Source organism: Helianthus annuus, chromosome 4 (assembly GCF_002127325.2).
Source record: "Helianthus annuus cultivar XRQ/B chromosome 4, HanXRQr2.0-SUNRISE, whole genome shotgun sequence".
Taxonomy (NCBI): Eukaryota; Viridiplantae; Streptophyta; class Magnoliopsida; order Asterales; family Asteraceae; genus Helianthus; species Helianthus annuus.
The window spans coordinates 3,011,748-3,025,503 of record NC_035436.2 but is presented as its reverse complement, the minus strand read 5'-3'; positions in this window follow the sequence as shown (position 1 = coordinate 3,025,503).

Below are 13,756 nucleotides of genomic sequence, written 5' to 3'. Positions count from 1 at the left end.
CAAGTTCGGTTCTACTCGAATGATAAAAACATCAAACAATACTGTAAACAACACAAAAGGCTAGTATTACTAGAATTTATACTTTTGAACTCAGTTTGACTTGTCTCAGTAGTTGACTAGTTTCGAGTTGGTTTCACTCGATTTAGCCTTTATATACCCACGGTCATTGCATGAAAATAACTTACATGACTCCAGTTACAAAAGCTCGGTGAAGGTTGTAATTAGACCATGTGTAGTGGGAAGAGGATTAGGCGTTTTTTCCTTAATCCACGCCCAAAAACTCCCCAGCACCGCCCCCTGGGCTTTTTTTTTTCTTTTTCGTTTTTTTTTACAACAAAAGCGATAAGGTTGGTCGTTATGGTCACGAGAAGCGTTGGGGGAGCTGACAGGGGGTAGCAGGGCTACTATCACGCCGTCGTGGGGTTCCTGCTCGGGAGGTCTTAGGGTCGAATCTGTTGGAAATCAGGCCCTTGATCAATTAAACAAACACGCAATATGAACAAACTTGTTCGACTCTTTTATTGATTTATCAATGAAAGCACACTAATTACAATGACCCTAAGGGCACACGGGGTGGTCCGTTATACCACCCCCATCACTCGTTAAACAAAAACGGAACACCGCCGCCTGCCTAAATATAACTCGTTATATTATCAACGCGTTTTTCCCATAACGCGTGAAACTTCAAATGTTGAGAAATGTTGTATGTTTGAATGTTTGACACCTGTATACTTTCCAGAAATCAATGAAAGAATATTGCATATTTAAATTGAAGTTGGCTTTTTTCTAGAAATCAATGAAAAAATATTGCATATTTAATTGAAGTTGGCTTTTTTTTATCACTAGTGATACCATCCCCCCCCCCCCCCCTACATTTCTATCACTAGTGATAGAATATTGGGTGATGACATGGCATGATTTGATTGGATAGTGGGAGTGATAGAAACTATCACTAGTGAACCACCCCTCATCCCCTAACCATCTATTTATACTAAACTTATTCTAGTCATAATCTGACTCAAACCCTATTAATAAAATAAATAAACAAACTAGATAAACCTATCTAATAAAACTTGATGCCCAAGAAAACATCCCTAGACTAGAATTAGGAAACCTAAATAAAATAAACTAAAACACTTAGCACCCTCCAATTTTTGAGTTATGACAAGATTAGTCCCAACAATCACCCCCTAATCTTGTCAATAACTTTCTTCACATTAGAGCCGGTTCATCTTCCCCTATCGAACCATCTTGACTTCTACCGGACACCCGATCTTCACCTCGATCACGTCCAAAGTCTCCGTTCAACCAGAATAAAACCGACCACACTTGTAACATTTCACATGGCATAACGTTGGAACACCGGTCACTCACATCTTGACTTATCACAGATCAACGACCTACCCCGGCCACATCCAAAGCCACCCGATTGAACTCCAACGCCATAATGTCACCCCGTGTTATTATTTTCTCTAACCATACATTTTTCCGATCAACCTTATTCAAGAGGCCTCTCCACCGACCAAGAAAACAAAGCCACCTGCTTTTAACATTTTCTCACCTTTCCAAACGAAGCAAATCCAAAGCCCACCTGCTTTGACAGACTTTTCTGCCCGTTTTTCACGCAACACGCCGGTCTTCTTTTATCACGAACAAGACTATCAAGGCACCTACGAAACCTGTTGTTCGATGTCATTCTACCATTGACTGACGCCCAAAATTCACCGATCGCTTCTTCTCAAATGTTCCCAATTCATCTGTGAACACTAGAATCATCGAACCATGTAATCCAAAAATTCACCGACCCATGACTTTTTACTTAAATAAGCCTATGCAAATATCACCACCGTCACATACATATGGTTCAATCTTCTTGCATTAATCCACACAGGTATTTAAACCCATAGTGTCTCCAAAATTCAATTTATATTGAATTTAATACTTCATGATATACCTTCACTCCTTCAATACATTCCCATAGAAAATCCATGTATTGTAATTAACCCCAGATTTGACCAATATAGAAAACTGGTGCGGTGACATGAGATTGTTTCCACATGCGAAAACAATATTTTTCCTCACAAAAAATAATTATGGTTACCTCTTTGCTGTGAACTCCAACTATCGATCTCCCGCACCGTTGCCGCCTTGCAACCCTTGAGGGGCGGCTTCCCCCTACTCGGAAAACGACTCTCAAAACCGCCAACTAGCTCTGATACCAATTGTTGGAAATCAGGCCCTTGATCAAATAAACAAACACGCAATATGAACAAACTTGTTCGACTCTTTTATTGATTTATCAATGAAAGCACACTAATTACAATGACCCTAACCATCTATTTATACTAAACTTATTCTAGTCCTAATCTGACTCAAACTCTATTAATAAAATAAATAAACAAACTAGATAAACCTATCTAATAAACCTTGATGCCCAAGAAAACATCCCTAGACTAGAATTAGGAAACCTAAATAAAATAAACTAAAACACTTAGCACCCTCCAATTTTTGAGTTATGACAAGATTAGTCCCAACAGAATCTTGCAAGGGGCGAACTGTGTCACCAGTTCAAACTAGCCATAATATGCCAACCGCGGGGTTCCTACTCGTTACTTGGGTGATCAAAGGCCAAAAGCCTAACCGGGTGATCTAGTCGTGAAAAAAAAAGTTATGAGTTATGACATGTCGATGAAACAAAATTATATGATTTGTTTTTGGATTTTATGACTTTGCACAAAGCTACACATAATAAATATGTTTCTTTTTTAAAAGCCCATCTCACACTTAGCCTTTTATGTCTTTATTTTTGTAAGCCCACAACAATTGTATAATAATCCAGCAAGCCCAACGAACATACAAAATAAATAAAAAAAAAAACAAATAATATTAATATCAATAAAATGTTTGGTAAAAAACCGGAACAAATATAGTATTATTTTAACACGTTTTATTGGTGGAAACGACTAAAGGAAAGTTGCAAGAGTTTAGAGAAAGTGGATTTGATCCACTTTTAGAGAGAATCCATTTGTTTTGTGAAAAACATGATATTGAAATCATGGACATGACAGAAAACTATATCGATGGTGAAGGTCCTAGAGCCAAAAGACAAAGGTACGACATAACTAATCAACATTATTATAAATTTCATTGTTTTAACATTGTTGTGGATATGGAAACTCAAGATTTTGGTGATCGTTTTACTGAGATTAACACAGAATTACTTCAAAACATGACGGCTTTCAACCTGTTTGACTCATTTTCCAAGTTTGATGTATCAATGTTAATGAGATAGTGTGAGTTTTATCCATATGATTTTGATAATGGGGAGAAAGTTGTTCTTGAACATCAACTTGACTTGTACATTGACAGAGTGCAAAAAGATAAACAGTTTTCTAACTTGAGTGGGATTGCCGATCTTGCTAGAGTTAGGGTGGAAACAAGAAAACATATATCATTTCCGCTAGTGTATCGGTTATTAAAGCTAAAATTGGTTTTACCAAGTGCTTTTCAGCAATGAAGATTGTAAAGACAAATTTGCGTAATCAGATAGGTGAAGATTTTCTGAATGCTTGTGTAGTTTGTGTAGTAGAAAAAGAAGCACTTGAAAGTGTTACAAATGAAGTTGTAATTGATCATTTCCAAAAGATGAAATCACGTAGAGGACAATTGTAAGAAAAATTTATTGACATTTATTGTTTAGAGTTTTACCTGACCCATACCACGAAAACTAATCCCATATTCAAAGATGGAACTAACAATGGCAATGACGTTTAGTTGAGATTATTACAGGCCAATTCCCCAATTTATAAAACTAATCCCATATCCGGCCCCATACCCGTCAGGTTTCGAGTATACCATTCTCAAATGTTTTGGGTTTCTGACATACCCATCAGGCTTGAGTATTTTTGACATCCCTATTTGTGTTCTAAGGTGTGGCATTTGTGAGGTATCTACCTTTCATATTTTGTGGGATTGTCTTTATGCTAAGTCTATATGGTGGGCCATTTTCACATGGATTAAAATTCCTTTTTCAGAGAACATTGATTCGGTTCAGCAAATTTTTTCTTTGGCAATGGATATGAATGGGTCAAAAGCTTGCAAAAAGATAGTGGGGGCTATTCTTCAAGTCAGAGGCGTGGAAAATTTGGAAGGTGAGTAACGAAAAAACCTTTGATAATTGGAATATCTATTACAATCGAACGACGGACACTATTAAGAAAATTCTTTCATCTAGATAACAAATAGATCTGAATATTGTAATATCGATTGGGACAGGTAGTATGACTTTAATATCCGCGATGTAATCTTGTAGTTGTCAAGTTTTTCAGCTAGTTGTTGGCTCGTTTTCTATATTTTATACAGAAGTTTTGCCGTTCGCAAAAAAAGTTACTATCTATAAGATAAATAACATATATCGCAAAGAGATGAATAGTGAGATTGGTCAAACTTGAGCGCAACCCATTGGCTACATGTATGCCTCGCAAACGGGTTAGGGTCTAAATGGGTTCGGGTCGGGTTGAAACGGGTTTGGCTCAGAATGGGTTTCTGGCTAGAGCGGTTTCGAGTCAGAATGGGTTGGTTTTAAAAATGGTTATTGCACGATCTTTTGTCGGTTTATGCATGTTTAAAAGTTGATTACGTGTGCCATTTTAACTATTTATATGTTTTTCAAAATTTATATCCCACTTTTAAAAATCTCCCACATCCCGTCCACCATTTTTATCTTGCTCTACTCACAAACACTTATTTTTTTCGTATTTCTCATTTTTATACACTCACACTTATTTCATAGAGAATGAATAGTATTTTTTTTTTCAAATATAAAAAGCCACACTACAAGAAAAACTAGCAATGGTGGCAACCTCTTTAGCAGCGACATCCGAAAAGTCACCGCTAAAAGTCCTATTCGTGTCCTCTCCTTTTAATCCATTCCTAACTGTTTGATCATAAGGCAATCTAAGGGTTGGTGTTATATTAAAGCATGTCACTTGCTAAAAGGTTATCAAAATCATTGGCGGGCTGGAGATTCACCCATTCCCTCCCGAATCACAAAAATCGCAGCTATTGCGTGGATTCTCTGTGATGCCACTGTAGCGATTTTTTGAAATATAGGGGTGGATTAGAGATTTGGTGTATTAGATACATTGACTCTTTAATAGATTTTTTAAAATTTTAAAGATAGGAAATGAGTTGATGGATGGGACGTGAATTTCTTTATACAGTCAAATGTTTTCCTAATCCTTGTATTAGTTTATAATAAAATAGATTATAACCCCGTGTATTACACAGGTAAAGTAAATAAAAAATCAAATAGTTAAAAATGATGATTTACCAATGATAAAACGATATTTTTAAGACGGTTCTCTGATATCCAAACAAAATTTTGTGTCATGTATGATCAAAACTTGTGATGTTTGTCATGTTTATAAATATCAAAGCATTTGAACCATCGATTAGAAGACAAACTGTATTATCGAATTTCTCATGAGTTTTAACAGTAATGTGAACATACATTTAATAACCCAAGTTTTATTTACATAATAGTGGTCTTGATTTATTAGTTCGAAAAAATGTTGAAATGTCCAGATTAGGCATATAACAATTAGCCAATTAGATAAACTTATATGTACAAATTAATAGAGTTAATTACTGTTTTTGTCCCCGTGGTTTGTCAAAAATCACTATTTCAATTCATTAGTTTAAAACTTTTGATTTCAGTCCCTGTGATTTTACTTTCGTAACATTTCAATCCACCTCGTAACCATTTCAGTCCCTGTACTTAACGAATAATGGATTGAAATGGTTACAAAAGTGAAACCAAAGGACTGAAATGGTTACGAAAGTGAAACCACATGGACTGAAATCGTAATTTTTAAATTAATGGACTGAAATAGTGATTTTTGACAAACCACAGGAAAAACGAAAACAGTAATTAACTCCAAATTAATTAGATAAGTATAAATTATCGGTAATTATTAAATTATATAACTTTAAAATTTAAATATCTGAACGTAAGTTGCATCTTTAAAGAATACTTGTTTTTGGATGAATTTATTAGTACGATAAATGTAGTTATTCTTCTTCTTGCATTTTAAATAGTTTTTTAATTTTATTAATTTGAAATACTAAGTCATATTTTCTACTCATTTCAAGAAAGGTCACATATGGTAAACATCATACGAGTAATTAAATTAAGCTAGTAAATTTTTTTAAGATAATAGTGTTTATTTCTATCATGTGATCAGTGCAACCATAGCAAAATTTTCCATGTATTAGAATATTAACTAACTATAATACAATTATCAAAAACGATTTCAACTTTTATCTCTTTTTTTTAATCTTTCTTGAGTTTTCTTTTTCTTTTTTTTAGTTTTTGTTTTTTCTTATACTTTTATCCTTTAACTTTTAACATTTTTTGTACATTTAGTAGTACTTACTTTCAAACGTCTTATAACTTATTTTTTAAATCGAATTACATCTATTTTGAATATCTAGATATAGTTTATTATTATTTAACCATGTGTGTTATTATGCAAGCAAAAAACATACCGAGTATGATGATTTTTTTCTATTGGTATTATATATGATTAACACTACTACAAAAAGAGGCATTTGTTATGAAATTTTGCTACAGAAAAAAATGGTGGCAAATTTTGCTACGAGTTAGCTACGGATTAGCTACGAACACATTTTGCTACGAATTAGCTACGGATTAGCTACGAACTTCCGTCGCAAATGAATTTTGTAGCAAAACTCATAGCAAATCCGTAGCAAAATTGATGAAATTAATATAAAACATATAATGTAGCAAAACCGGTAGAAAAATCCATAGCAAAACCATGAAAATAAGTATTTAGAAATAAACTAAAAAAAGTAAAATAAAATCTGTAGCAAAATCGATAGCAAAATTGTGAAAATAAATATAATAAAAAAACTTAGTAAAATTGGTAGCAAAGTCCTTAAGTAAATCATAAAAATAAGTGTTTAAAAACTAACTAACCGAGGTTTAAAAAAACGGTAGCAAAATCGGTAAGTAAATAGAGTCCGTAGAGAAATTGGTAGCAAAATCTAGAAAAATTCTTAAAAACTAGCAAAATCTGTAGCAGATGCAGAGAAAAATTCATTAAAAAACAAGAAAAAGAAAGTATTCAGATTATAATTTACTAATATCTATCGCAACATTTATAGCAAAATACGTTGCAATAACAAAACAAAACAAAAATTAAAATTAATTAATAATAGTGGTAGCAAAATCCATAGCAAAACTAACAAAATAAATATTCAGAAAACAACAAAAAAGACGCGTAAAAAAATCAATAAGCAAAAATGGACAAAAAAATATTAAAAATAATTAATAATATAAACAATAGAAAAATCAAAAGCAAAAATATTAGTTACTTAAAAATAGTTAAATAAAAATCAATTTTACACGTACTGATGTAAACATAAATACATTTAATATAGCTATCTCATATAAATAATACATACTAAATTAAGCATAGAGTTGACGTTTTTTGGTGCTGGTTTGGTACGGTACCGGTATTTATCGGTTTTACCACTTAAATACAGGTACCGTACCCGATATTTTTGGTATCAGTGCCCATTCTTGAGATTTTCAGTACCAGTTGACACTGAACTTGTCACACCCCAACCGATAGCGGAATCATCGGGGCGCGGCACTGAGCGAAACAGATTGTCCAGAAGTTTCCACAACAACTATTATTACAAATTCAGTTAAGTGATACGTCCCATACCGTATCCCAAATAAATAAACAAGTTATCATAGAATACAACTAAACAAATAGTACTGTTTCAACAACTCATATTTAATTTATTACAGACCAAAAGTTTAAAAGACTGCCCAGAGTCATTAAGAATTTAAATTAAAAAAAACAAATACTATAAATAAGGATGGTCTAGAATAATAACAAGTATCCCTTTATTGGTTTCTTTTATTCTATAATATATAGATAGATATAGATGAGATAGTAGTAATTTCAAAAAAGTTAAAGCTTATACATTGATTTTTATTTATATCTTAAGAAAATAACGTCTCATAAATAATAAATGTATAAAACTACAAAACAAGAACTATCACAAGTGGAGCAATTCTGTTTTATTATGGAATAAGGGTGGAGATACAATAGGAAGTTTATTTGGCTAGGAAGTATAGGAAGTGATCTTGACCATCCATTAAGTTAATCAAGGGCTAAGATTAAATCAGGGAAATTGAAAGGAAGAAAATAGGCGCGTGAGTTTGTTCAAGGGCATTCTAGTCAATCCAAGCCAATAGTTTCTCTCTACTCCAATTCCCCCCCATTTTTTAAACGTTAATAACTCTTTCATACGACATTATTTTTTTTATAAAAATTGCACCAAAAAAACGAGCGTTTTTTTATCTTTAAAACGAGTATACTATTGCTATATTTAAAAAAAAAATTTAAACCCAGTTGCGTAAAACACAATAGAAAGACCACGTAAAACGCAATGAAAAAAAAAACCTAAAAATGACATTTTTCTAAAACGCAATGCACCAAAACACAAAGAAATGACTTATTTGTAAAACGCAATGGCCAGAAAACACATAGAAATGTCTTATTTGTAAAACGCAATGGCCATAAAACACATAAAAAAGTGTTTTACCTAAAACGCAATGCACCAAAAACACAAAGAAATGACTTATTTGTAAAACGCAATGGCCAGAATACACTTAAAATGTCTGTTTTCTAAAACGCAATGGACTGAAAACACATAAAAAAGTGTTTTACCTAAAACGCAATGCACCAAAAACACAAAGAAATGTCTTATATGTAAAACGCAATGGCCAGAAAACACTTAAAAATGACTCATTCTAAAACGCAATGGACTGAAAACACCTAAAAAATGTGTTTTACCTAAAACGCAATGACTAAAAACACTTAAAAATGTGTTTTTTTCTAAAACGCAATAGTCAGAAACCACATAAAACTCTCTTATTTCTAAAACGCAATAGATACATAAAACTGTTTGTCACTGTGAACTGTCTGAATTGTCTACGAATTACTGTCTTCGAAATCAACCCCAGCCAGAGGCTCTGCCCCTTGGACCCGCCAGGGGCTGCCGCCCCCGGACCCCCGCAAAGATCGTAAAACGCAATGAATAAATCAAAAACCCAAATCATGAAAATGAAATTAAAGAATTTCTTACATGGATTGAAGCCGATTTCTTCATTAATTGACGAAATTTGAATGATAGAAACACTTATCAACACTCGAATCGACCGAAATCGAGTGATTATCTCCAAAATCATCGGAAAAATGAGATTTTTTTTATGAAATTAAACTGGGTTTTCTTCAAAAAAAAAAGCTGAAGAACACGTTGATCGGGTTCTGAATCATTGATTGGTGATGAAAATCGCACTATAATGTAGTGATTATTGAGATAGAAAGTGAAGAAATAGTTGAAGATGGTGGGTTTTTGAATTTACTGGGTTTTGAAAAAGGAAGAAGAAGGAGTTGGATTGACTAAAATACCCTTTCTCTTTATTTTAAAATTTGCTACATGTCATAATCCTATAGCTTCCTATCCTTCCTAGCAAAAATTAACTTCATATTTGATCTTTTCCCTATGGAATAAATTTCAAACATTGGAAAGGTTCGTAGATCGATTCAATTACTTGAAGAAGATTGTAGGTATATAGAGTCAGCAATATGCTTTTTCAATCAGTGTTTAAAAATTTAATTAAAAATGATTTTTATTAACTTTTAACATGGAGAAGAATAATCAAATACAAATTGGAATTACAAAAAAGCGTTGAAATAATTGCGATTGTTTACATCATTAAATGATTATGATTAATTCATGGAACTCTATATCTATACTATATAATAAAAGAAGAGTTTTTTTTTTTTTTTTTTAAAAAGTGGTGTTGAGAGAAAAACTATTTACCATTTTGATGTTCCCAATAAACTATTTACCAAAATAATGTTTTTATTACTTTTTCATTGTCTTATTTATTTATTACATTAATGAATTTAATAAAAGGCACGTTCCCTCTCAGTTGCTTCAATCTTTTTACTTTTTATTCAATTAATCACATATTTATTTATATTTTTTCCATCAACGCATGTTACTTTTTATTTTTATGTTTTTTTTCTTACAAACTCATTAGATTTCGTTTTCTTTTTTGTTACGGCTAAACTTATTATATTTCATTTTTTAATCAAGTGATGCTTTTTATTTTTATTTTATTTTCTTAGCAACTCATTATATTTAAACTTTTTTAAGATCAACTGATTTCAAATACAGAAAATATAAAGCATCTCAAATAAATTTGAAGAATGAAACACGACTCATAACAAAGATAATCGAATATTAAAAATGTCAAATACAAATGAAAATAGAAATGTTAAAAAAAGTCGAGTCACTATTGATCTCAATGGCAAACAAATTAAAAGCAAAAATGTCAAAAAAAAAAAAAAAATCAACCCGCTTAATGATTATTATTCATTCTTCTAGGTATTGCTTAAGGCATTTTATCAACAACTTTAATGATAAGTTTCGCAAGTCACAACTAAAAGCTTTAGCTTATCATGTCGGGGTCACTAAACGAGTTGATTTTTTACATGTTTTCTTTTAATTTTTTAGCATTGAGATCAATAGTCTTTATTTGACATTTTTATTTTTGTTTGTATTTGATATTTGTAATGTTCGATTATTTTTATTATACTTCATATTTCATTCTTCAAATTTATTTGAGATGATTTATATTTTATGTATTTAACATTAGTTGATTGTAAAAGGTTGAAACATTGCTAAGAAAATGAAACATAATGAGTTTAGTTGATAAAAAAAGAAAATGAAATATAATGAGTTTGTAAGAAAATAAAACAAAGATAAAAAGCACCGTAATTAGTTGATGGAAAAAATAAATAAAATACTATATGATTAATTGAATAAACTTAATTTGAACCAACGAAAATTTGAAGAATGTGTCTTTTTATTAATTTATTAATCCAACTTTTTTTTTTTGAAATAGCAATCCAATAAATAAATGTGACAATGAATAAGTCAATAAAAAGTAATGAACACACTATTTTGATAAACAGTTTGTAGGGAACACCAAAATAGTAAATAGTTTTTCCCTCAACACCTTTCTAGGAAAAAACTCATAAAAGAAACCATTAAAGAGACACTTCTCATCATATTAGGCTATCTAATTTTAATTATAGATAATCTCATACTAAATTATAGATAATTGTTATTTTTCTCATCCTTAATTATTGATAATAATTATTTAGTTTAATCTATTATATATAACTCTCCTACTAAATTATAGATAATTGTTATTTAGTTTAAATTTAAAATTTATTTTTTCATTATTAAAAAAAAAATATATCAATTTTATTACATAATTTATAGGGAAAAAATCAAATAGGAAGTTAATTTTCGCTAGGAAGGATAGGAAGCCATAGGATTATGACATGTGGCAATATTTAAAATAAAGAAAAATGGTATTTTAGTCAATCCAACTCCTTCTTTTTCCTTTTTCAAAACCCAGTAACTTCAAAACCCACTATTTTCAAAACCAACCATCTTCAACCATTTCTTCACTTTCTATCTCAATAATCACTACATTATAGTGCGATTTTCATTACCAATCAATGATTCAAAACCCGATCAACGTGTTCTTTAGCATTTTTTGAAGAAAACCCAGTTTAATTTCATAAAAAAATCTCGGTTTTTCCGGTGATTTTGGAGATAATCACTCGGTTCGTTCGATTCGAGCGTTGATAAGTGTTTCTATCATTCAAATTTCGTCAATTGATGAAGAAATCGGCTTCGATCCATGTAAGAAATTCTTTAATTTCATTTTCACGATCTGGGTTTTTTATTTAGTTATTGCGTTTTACGATCTTGGCGGGGTCCGGGGAAGGCACCCCGTTCTCTATTTAAATTAGATCTTCCAGTTAATTGCTGAAAAGAAATAAAAGAGCAACAACAGCAGCAATGATGATGGCTAAGAATCAATCCAAATTTAAAAAAGAGGTATGCAAAAACTATTGTTCTAAGAAGTGATAAAAGCATTAAGGATTCATATAGTTTGGTTCTCGGTTCTGAAGATATAGCAGCCTTATGGTCTGTTTGATCTTGGAATCGGCCATTTAAACTTTTTTGTTAACTTTTCTTTTAGTTTTTGAATTATATAGTTATAGATGTGTATCATATTCATAATCATTTTTAAAAGGTTATGTATGTGTTATATTAATCATCACTAGTTAGCAATTACTAAAAACGCATTAGAAAAATTAATTTTTCAGAAATTGGCTCATTTCGAAGACAGTAATTCGTAGACAATTCAGACAGTTCACAGTGACAGACAGTTTTATGTGTCCATTGCGTTTTAGAAATAAGAGAGTTTTATGTGGTTTCTGGCTATTGCGTTTTAGAAAAAAAAAGCACATTTTTAAGTGTTTTTAGTCATTGCGTTTTAGGTAAAACACATTTTTTAGGTGTTTTCAGTCCATTGCGTTTTAGAATGAGTCATTTTTAAGTGTTTTCTGGCTATTGCGTTTTACAAATAAGACATTTCTTTGTGTTTTTGGTGCATTGCGTTTTAGGTAAAACACCTTTTTATGTGTTTTTGGTGCATTGCGTTTTAGGTAAAACACATTTTTATGTGTTTTCTGGCCATTGCGTTTTACAAATAAGACATTTCTTTGTGTTTTCTGGCCATTGCGTTTTACAAATAAGTCATTTCTTTTTGTTTTTGGTGCATTGCGTTTTAGAAAAATGTCATTTTTAGGTTTTTTTTCATTGCGTTTTACGTAACTGGTGGTTTTTCTATTGCGTTTTACGCAACTGGGTTTTAATTTTTTTTTTAAATATAGCAATAGTATACTCGTTTTAAAGATTAAAAAACGCTCGTTTTTTTGGTGCAATTTTTATAAAAAAATAATGTCGTATGAAAGAGTTATTAACGTTTAAAAAATGGGGGGAATTGGAGGAGAGAGAAATTATTGGCTTGGATTGACTAGAATGCCCCTAAACAAACTCACGCGCCTCTTTTCTTCCTTTCAATTTCCCTGATTTAATCTTAGCTCTTGATTAACTTAATGAATGGTCAAGATCACTTCCTAGCCTTTCTAGCCAAATAAACTTCCTATTGTATCTCCACCCTAATTTATAAATCAACTTGTATATAAATTGTCAATCGAGAATTTTTTTAAAAGATGAGACTGTGAGTGAAGATTTTTGAAGGCGGTATTGTTATTGACAACTATTAAAAGATGAGTTTATTAAAATCTATTGCGACTGATTCTTAAGGGACCATTGAGAAAACGCGTTATAATAATTAAAACGGACAGCATGTTAAATGTCAAGCTTTTAAGTTTTTCGCATTTATTTTTAAAAGACGACAATCAAATATTTATATGGCTAGCAAAAGTCTTCATAATTAGACGTGGCCTTTTGTAATCCAATGTCTCATTCGCCGCCTCTCTTCACCAAAATGAGATTTTAGATTTTTTTTTTTTTTTTTTTGAAAGGCAAACTGCATAAAAAAAAGATGCATCTCAGAGCTACGTATGATCCGCTCAAGGGTCTACCGGCTTAGGTAAATATTTAATGCATTCCTAACGGGAGAAGTCATTTTTGGTGGAGAAACTATGCGTTTTTGGGATTTGCACGCTCCTTAGAACCTCTAAGGGGTCCAAATGGGTTGGACACGCCAACCCAAACCGGGCCAGCAAACCACAAAAACAAGATTACATAATTA